Source organism: Bison bison, unplaced genomic scaffold, assembly GCF_000754665.1.
Source record: "Bison bison bison isolate TAMUID 2011002044 unplaced genomic scaffold, Bison_UMD1.0 scf7180017864371, whole genome shotgun sequence".
Taxonomy (NCBI): Eukaryota; Metazoa; Chordata; class Mammalia; order Artiodactyla; family Bovidae; genus Bison; species Bison bison.
Genome location: NW_011494943.1, coordinates 8,575,352 through 8,584,551, shown reverse-complemented (window position 1 = coordinate 8,584,551; position 9,200 = coordinate 8,575,352). Strand labels below are relative to the sequence as shown.

At 51.0% G+C, this 9,200-nt stretch overlaps 1 long non-coding RNA gene across 1 annotated transcript; it reads left to right on the top strand.

The window, feature by feature from the left end:
• The first annotated feature begins 4,313 nt into the window (after window positions 1-4,313).
• LOC105000387 lies at window positions 4,314-6,945 on the top strand. The gene is made up of 4 exons (XR_826738.1): window positions 4,314-4,597; window positions 4,733-4,855; window positions 6,161-6,322; window positions 6,845-6,945. It is a non-coding gene; the product is annotated as an uncharacterized LOC105000387 (long non-coding RNA).
• The last annotated feature ends 2,255 nt before the right edge of the window (window positions 6,946-9,200 follow it).

The window sequence follows — 9,200 nt, the reverse complement described above, 5'->3', positions numbered from 1 at the left end:
TAGATCACCAGGAGGGCTTCCGTGGTGGCTCAGATGGTAAAGATTCACTTGCAATGCAGGAGACCGGGGTTCAATTCCTGGGTCAGGAAGATCCCCTGGAGAAGGGAATGGCTACCCACTCCAATGTTCTTCCCTGGAGAATTACATGGAGAGGGCCCTAGAGGGCTACAGTCCATGGTATCACAAAGAGCTGGGCACAATTGAGCGACTAACACACACACAGACACACACAGACACACACACACACACACACCCCCACAAGGAACCAGTGGGCCAGTGACAAGGCCCTGGCCTGTACGGCTTTGCAGAAATAAATTCCCACAAAGACAGAAAAAAGTAATGAAACTGTAAAGTATTTATTAGGAGGAAAAAGAGTACATGCGGACAGCCACACTGGCAGGCTCAGAGAGAGAGAGTCGCACCCTTGTGGTAGTTTGAATTGCTTTTATGGGGCATTTCTTCCAGGTTTCCTTTGGCCAGTCATCGTGCTTTGCCTGGTCTGTATTGGGCATATCTCAGGGTGCTCCCACGTGTGTGCATCTCTCAACCAGGATGGATTCTAGCAAAGAGGCCCAGGGGTGGGTTGGCATCACTTACTGTGGGGAAGCGTCCTTCTCCCTTTTTGACCTCCAAGGAGCTTTTCTGCGCATGTGTAGTCAGGAAGGTCTGCTTGACTTCAAGAATGAGGAATGTGTGGTCTTTTATCTCTTATCTGGGGCAGGGCCCAGCCTGCTCTCTCGCTCCTGCTGTCATGGAGCTTCTGTCCACAGGAAATGAATTCCAGCTGTTCACCCTGGGGCCTATCTCCTGTCTCACTCTCTGCCAGGATCCAGATGCGATCCCTGGTCAGGGAACTAAGATCCTGCAAGCCACACGACATGGTTAAAAAGGAAAAGAAAAAACTGAGACTGTTCTCTAGAGGTGCAGTCACAGACAAAAGCTGAAGTTTCAGTGTTAAGAACCCACATCCAGGGGCTTCCCTGGTGGCACGTGGTAAAAAAATCCACCTGCCAATACAGGAAACATAGGTTCCACGTCTGGTCTGGGAAGAGCCCACATGCGGTGGATCAACTAAGCCCATGCACCACAACTATTGGGCCTGTGCTCTGGAGCCGTGGAATCACAATTACTGAGCCCAAGCACCACAGCTACCGAAGCCCATGTGCCTAGAGCCCGTGCTCTGCAACAAGAGAAGCCACCAGTGAGAAGCCCTTGTGCTGTAACGAAGAGTAGCCCCCACTCGCCACAACTAGAGAAAAGCCTGCGCAGCAACAAAGACCCAGTAAAGAATAAATATAAGTAAACAAAAAGTTATGTATTAAAAAAAGAACCCACATCCAGGTAGCATTTCAGCAGATGGAAATAGGACAGGACACAAAGACGTGTTCGTTTAATGTCCAGTGTTGTAGAGACTGTTCCACTGGAGGACCCTCTGTCCTGTCTCCCTGGGAATAACGCAGAATGATCTGGACACTTACGTGTCACTAGTCGCTCCCGGGAACTCTATTCCCCTGTAGCGTTTCTCGCACTGCAGGCTTCATGCAAACCTTTCCCCTAAACCATAACTTCCCCCAAGGCCAGGACGTGTGTGTGACTCTATGGATCCAGGACCTGAGAGCTGGAAGAGTCCTGGGGGTGTCCCATGGTGGCACCCTCTGCTTTCTGGGCTGTAAACGTGTTAGTTGCTCAGTCCTGTCCAACTCTTTATGACCCCATGGGCTGTAGCCCGCCAGGCTCCTCTGTCCATGCGATTCTCCAGGCAAGAATATTGGAGTGGGTAGCCATTCCCTTCTCCAGGGATCTTCCTGACCCAGGGATTGAACCTGGGTCTCCTGCCTTGCAGGCAGATTCTATACCATCTGAGGTACCTGCTGTCCACAGAACTTATAGGAAACCTCTGGAACCAGGCCAGCTCAAGGCCTCACGGGGCTGTCTCAGTTCCCCCAGAGCATCTCCTACTTTATCTAGTTTCTTTTTTCCACACATTCATATTCTTTTTTATTATTTATTCTTTAAAAATTTTGTTTTAGATATGTTTAAGTTTTAAAAATTGTTTAAAGTTTTTAATTTCTAGTAGGAAAACTTATCTGATGAACACCCTAATGGCAAACCACTGTAAGAATGTTTCAGTTGCATTTGGGGCAGAGGAGTAGGAATTATCTTCAAAGTACCCCAGCTTTCTTCATAAGATGGTCAGAGATATGCTGGTTCATATTATTGTGACATCCATTAGGTGATCTAAGTTGCTTTTCCTTCAGCGGGGGCTTTATTTGTCAGAAGGGTATGATGCCTAGAGAAAACAAACAAACAAAAAGGCCCCAAAAGATAAAATAAAATTAAAAGAAGGGCTTTATGCTTGACCTCCAAATTTGGCTGACAATTTACCGATGAGATTCATAACCTTTGGGTTGCTCTGATATTTTGACATCTTTTCTGGGTTCTGGGCCATATCCCGGAAGGTCACAGTAACTTCTGGATCCTGCATGGCTGCAAGAAAATCTCTGGATCACTAAAAATTCCACTGAGCCCAGGCATTCCTGCTATTCTAGGCACACTCCCTCCCATCCCAGGCATTTCTCCAGGAAAATTACCAGGCGCCCCCACTAGGAAAGCCACCAGGGAAAGAGCAACACTGAGCTCCTGATTGTCATCTGGCTTCTCCCTCCCTCTGGGCTCTCTCGTGTTGTTCCCCATCAGTTCTCATTTTCAGATTTTTTGCTTCTAGATATGAATGGCATCTCATTGTGGTTTTGATGTGTATTCCCCTGATGACTAAAGATGCTGACCATCTTTTTTTTTAAATTATCTATTTACTTATTTTTGGCTGGGCTGGATCTTTGTTGTGTCACACGGCTTTCTCTAGTTGCAGCAAGCAGGGGCTACTCTTCCTTGCAGTGCACGGGCTTCTCACTGGGGCGGCTTCTCTTGTGGAGCACAGGCCCCTGAGCGCCGGGGCTCCCTTAGTTGCGGCATGAGGGCTCTAGAGCGCGGGCTCAGTAGTTGTGGCACATGGGCTTAGCTGCTCTGAGGCACATGGGATCTTCCTGGACTAGGGGTTGAATCCATGTCCCCGGCATTGGCAGGCGGATTCCCAACCACTGGACCACCAGGCAAGTCCCAACGTTGACCACCTTTTCATGTGACCATCAGCCATTTGGATGTCTTCTTTGGAGATAAGTTTGAATTATTTGTCCATTTTTAAATGGTTGGTGGGTTTGTTTTTTTTTTTTTTTGGTCTCTTTGTTGTTGGGTTTTAAAAAGTTTATCTTTTTAAAGGATGGGGAACACATGTACACCCGTGGCGGATTCAAAAAAAGAAAAAAATAAATAAAAAGTTTATCTGTATTAACTACTGGATTTCTGAAAAATATTGCATCTAAAAACAAAGATTTACTGATAAATGAAGGCTGGGACCTGCTGCAGCCTTTTTATGTCACATACAGAGAAATAGAGGCCCATGAGTTAAACTATACTGTAAGTAGCAAAACAGAGTCTGTCTGACTGCTTGCCTCACCTCCTCCCACGTCGCTCAGCACCTGGAGTGGGCAGCACGCACTGTCCTTCAAAACAAACCCTGTCCTTCAAGACTTGCAGAATGATGAGGCTGGCGGAGCTGGGAGTTGAGGGGGCATGGTGAGAAGTTCCCTGTAATTGAGGAAGGGAGAGAGTGGTGGCAAACAAGGCTAGATTCTGAAGGATTTGAATGCCAATAAGTTGGGGGTTTTAGCCTGGAGACCCCCAAGTCACAAATTCAAGCACCCTCCTGGGACCGCAGGTGGTATAAATGTGAACAATCGTGTAAAGCAGTAGGGAGTGGAGGGGGCCTGTGGCTAACCAGAGGGCCCGCCCAACCTAAAGGCAGATTCCAAGATTGCTGGTTACAGCATATTCAGAGTGACGTCGGTTTGGGGGGTTCCAGGTAGGTTTAGTGGGGTGACGCAGTGTCCTGAGGCCGATGGTCTGGGAAGAGGCTCCTGTTTGTTGAACCTGCCCAGTTGTGGGCACAGAGAGGGCCAATGGCTTCCTGGCTGGCCAAACTTCTCTGCAGCATGACTCTTTTCACCTGGAAAACAGGAGTGATCATAATATCTATCCCCTGCCTCAGGATGCGCCTCCATTGCGGAAATCTAGCTGGCCTCCTGCTTCACTTGCTCTAAGGGCCCTCCCCTCCAAGCTACGGCGCTCCTCTCCAGCATCTCGCGGCTGCGGCCCCTTTAAGGTGGCCATGGAGGACCCAGTTTCAGAGCTAAGGCGATCTTCTAGCTGCCATCTCTGTGGTAAGCCGTCGCTTACGGCCGGAAGTGCGTGTTTGGACCTGCTTTTGACTCTAGATTGGGAAGGCAGGGCCGCCACGTGTTATGTGGTGTCAGAGGGGCTGTGCTCGCTCGCTCCCACCCGCTGGCCGAACCCCAAACCCGCAGAATGACGCTGATCCGCGGCGCCAGTTCCCGCCCTGGGGCGCTGACGAAGCTCCCGGCAACCGGACTTCAGGAATCATTCCCAGCATAGAAATTGGGTGTTGGGCGGAAGAGGCCAAACTCAGGCACCAGGAACGGGGTGAAGGGCTACAGTAGGAGGCCCTGCACCCCTTAGAAAGGTATTGGATCCCGGGCTGGAAGGGCAGCGTGAGGTTTAGGGTGTGTGTAAACATCCATGAAACTTATTCCGGCCGCCGCCCCTGACCTTGGGCGTGGGGTTTATTCTCCTAGAGCACGTGGGTCTCTTTCCCCAGGGTTTTATGAGAAGATGAAAGCTCTCTGGCCCCCGGCGGTTGGATGAAGGCATCGCCATCTTTGCTACTCCTCTGCGGCGAGCCTAGAGCATATTCTGAGTGACGTCAGTTTGGGGGATCCAGGTAAGTCAAGGGTGGAGACGCAGGCTCCTGAAGCCAGTGGTCTGGGGAGAGGCTCCTGTGTTGTTGAACCTGCCCAGTTGTGGGTGCAACCTTGTACCAGGCAGCCCGACCCTGACCTAAAGTAAATTCCTAGGAGAACTGTTTTCCTGGGTTTTGACTTTGCAGTAACAGGTGTGAACATTCTAGCAGCAATTTGATGATCATGTATGATACTGCAAACAGAACGTTCATTGAAAGGAAAATACCTATAAACAGTGTTCATGTATATTTGTTTTATTCAATACTTTATGATACCTTGTTCTCAGGGAACTACAGCCTAGTTGGGGAAATAACCCTAACGAGAGTATAATTCAAGCTGATATTAATGCTCTGAAGGAAAGCACAGGCTTACAAGAATGCGTGTCTCAAAGAACCTGATGGAGACTGGAAGGTTTTCCTGAGGATGAGACCCTGAGTGGGCTCGGAAGGATGTGTAGGAGTTTGCTGGGAAGGCCAGGGGGCAGCGTGTGCAGAGGTCCAGTGGCCTAGCTAGTATTGGCTAGTGGAGGAACTGAACAAAGCCCACTGTAGCCCAGAACATGAAGTGAAAAATGGCGTGAAAAGCTGAAAAGGTGGGGGAGGGACAGGCCACGCAGGGCCTGCAGCTCATTTGAGGATTCGGAGCTTTGTCCTGAGGATTATAGGAGGTCAGTGTGGGTTTTAAACAAGATGATGTGCTAAAAACTGTTATTTCAAAAGAGCCCTGTGTACAGAGCAGCAGTCAAGCATCTCTGTGATGCTGGAAATGGTCTATATCTGTGCTGTTCGGTAGGGTGGCCACAATCCTGGAGTGCAGTTTTGTTTTATTTATTTATTTTTTTGGCTGCACGGGGTCTTTGTTGTGGCGCATGGGCTTAGTTGGTCTGTGGCATGTGGGACTCTTCCTGGACCAAGGATCGAGCCTGTGTCCCCTGGACTGGCAGGTGGATTCTTAACCACTGGACCACCAGGGAAGTCCCTGAAATGTTAATTTAAATGTAAATGGCTACGTGTGCCTAGCAGCTGCTGCGTGGAACAGTGCAGGTCTAGAAGTTACTGGAAGGGCAGTGCCACCCTTACTGGAATCGTGACATCTGAGCCCTTTCACTTCCTGGGCAGAGGCCGAGATGAGTTCCACTTGGAGAGAATCCTCCTGTTGGCCTTTGCTAGGGATCTCACACAGTAACTACTAGTGGAACTGGTTCATTTTTATTTCCTTGGTGTGGTTCACCCTACTCCGTGAAGCATCATTCCTCCTCCTCTTGTCTTTGCCCTTTTTTTTGTCAGCACACTGATGGAGAAGCAATCCTTCATCACGTTGAAGTACCTACAGCAGTCAGAGTGTTATGTCTCTGCTTCGGAGGGAACGTCAAGAAAAGCGTGGTCCCTGCCCTTCCGGGGTTTGGGGTGCAGAGAGGTAGACAGCAGGAAGTGCCGGACCCCAGCAAGGCGAGTTTCCAGTGGGACCCGGCAGGATGTAACCCTGTGAGGAAATGAAGGCCGTTTCCAGCTGATGAAACGTGACAGAAGGCAGGAAGCATGAAAGTGAGAGGATTGGGGAGCTGAAGAGTTGGGGCCAAACTGGGGGACTACCCAGTGAGAGAGAACGGGAGGAGAATGGAGGGATAGGCAGGCTGGTCTTGAGTTATGGGGGTTGTCAGAGGGCAGTTTACTGTGCCTGGTGTGGGCAAGTTTCTGAGGGCCCCACGTGGTGGTGGGTGGATGCCCCGGTGTGCTCGGAGTGGTGGTGGGGGTTGTTGTTAGGAAGTCACTGGGTTGGAGCCTGTAGGCTTGGAAGGAGGGGGGCCGCTGGGTCGCTGCAGGGTGGGCACCAGCCACATCGTGTTCTGGGTGGAAGGTATATTTTAGGTTTTGAAGGGTATTTTATCGTATAAGACAGTTTTACATTCTCTGAATATTCAGACTTGCTGAAGTTGAACGAAGAACTGATGCACTGTACTCTCTTTGCAGGTGAGTTCACTGGAGGAGGTGTGTGCTTGCCGAGTGAACACCGGCTGAGTTTGTTTCTGCCTGGTTCTCTGTGCCTGAAATATAGTCGTTGTGTTTTAGCATTTTCTGAGTTTGTCTGATAGCTTCTGCGCTCGGTGACCACCTGCTGAGTGTGTGCCCTTGGCCTCCAGGGGGCACAGTGAGCAGCTCAGTTTCTGACCGAAGAGTGGCTCAAGGTCACACACCCTCCCGGCTGCTAGTGCCCTAGACCTGTGACTTAGTCCCTGAGCACCCGACTCTCACCCAGGCTTCTCAGTGGGCGAGGAGCCCCCATCCCCAGCACACACGCAGGACCTGGGGGCTTTGTGTTAACAGAGGTTGGGGACTCTGCTGGCACGGGGTGGGGCCATACTTCCCAGCAGAGATTCTCCCGAGTCCCAGTGTCTTCGACTATTTCTCCTTCTGTTGATGTGGAGAAGGAAAGTCGGCCTGTGTTTTGAGCTGTGATGGTGGTAGTGCCATCATCAGACTGTCAGGCCATCTTTCTGTTGTCATAAGTTTTTTTGCGGTATAGAAAGGTCCCCAGGCCAGGCCACGCTATAATCTGGGGCTTGCCGTCAGTGGCTGTGCACCTGACTCCAGGCTCAGGCAAACGCTCGTGATACACACGTTGTCACGTGAGTTCTATAGAGTTAACTTGGCAGTCAAGGCCCTCCAGAGCCTGCTGCACCGGCCTTGTCAGGCTTACCCCCTGTGTCACCACCTCTGTCCCCACATGGCTTGCAGAAGTCACGATCCAGAGGAGGAGACAAGCCCAGGAGTGTTTGGCGGGCTGCCTGATGCTTAGCTGGGTGATTTCCACTCATCTCTTCCAGTGTAGTGGTTCAGAGAGGCCCAGGAGAACCTGGCGAAGCCCTGTCACCTCTCTGAGTGGCCCTGTCTGTCCTCACTCAGGTCAGGGGGCTCCAGCAGTCCCAGGGTTCAGCAGACAGAGGCTGCCTTCCAAACCCACCCAGCAGGACCTTTCCCCTTGGGGTCCCAGGGGTCCCAGATTTTGAATGCTGCAGCATCATGGGCAGTGTGCCCTTTGTACCTGACACCCCCAGAACACCTCCTTTGCGGGGAGGAGAGCATCCTGCCCTGGCTTTGACGACTGTACCTTGGGCCGCTGCCGTGTCCCCTCTGCCTCACAGCAGGGGAGTACTTCGGACAGGCCAGGTTTCTTGTGGCTGCTCTCATCTCACCCCACAACAGTCATGTGAAGCAGGGACCCTGATTGTCATCTCCATCGTGCAGATGAAAGAACTGAGGCCTTGAGGTTAGGGATACAGAACTGGCAGAGGTAGACCCTGAACCCAGAGTGGACGCTCTTAGCACTACACACCCAAACCCCACTCCAGAGACGTAGTCCAAGCAGGGCTGCCGAGTTTAGCAAATCAAAACAGGCTGCCCAAGTTAAGTTTGAATTTCAGATAAACAAAAAAAATTTTTAATAGTATAGCCTAAATATTGCATGGGATATACTGACTAAAAAATTCTGTTGTTGGTTTGGAATTCAGATCTCATCAGGTATTCTGTATTTTATCTGACAACCCTAACCAAGGCAAAAGCCTCTGCACAGCCCTGTGAGAGGAAGTGGGCGTGGGACTGGGAAGGTACCACCAGCGTAACAGGTTGTACAGAGCAAGGGCCAGGAAGTTTGAGTCCTCAGGAGTGGAAACCTCTTGGAAAACAGACCTTTCAGTCCCCAGAGCCATTCACAAAGTCTCCTCAAGCAAAGATGGGGCAGAGTGTGGCCTGTAGTTCCTGAGGAATTGCTCACACGTGCAGAGAAGGGGGCCTCGGGGATGGTGGGGGGCGAGGTGGGGCAGAGGCGCCCAGGTGTGTTGAGTTAGAGTTTGCCGCGCCTTGTGGTCCACTGTGTAGTGTGGGCTTCAAGGAGTCAGCCTGGGGCTCTGCGGCCATGGCAGCTGGCACACCGAGGAGCTGGGGCCAGAACAGAGTCCCGTGGTGGCCCTGAGGACTCCTGACAGTATTGGAGGTAACGCAAGCTGCCGGGGTCCAGTCCCGGCTGATCCAGGGTATTCGAAGGGGAGACGGCGTAGGCGACCTATTCAAATGTTAATTAGAGATATAAAGAGTAATAGAATGAGGATAGCTCAGTAGGAAAATTCAGTGGAGAAAAGAGGCTGAGTAGCTTGGTTTACGCGGAAAATCAATATAACGGTGATACCAGGTTAGCTCTGACCACGGAGGCCGCAGGCGCCCTCTCGAATAGCAGAAGGTGCCCCACCTTAGACACCTTCTCGAGTGGGTCTTAGAAGCCCAGGCAAATAAATGGTCGCAGAGGATATCCGCGCTCCAGATGGAGACTCAG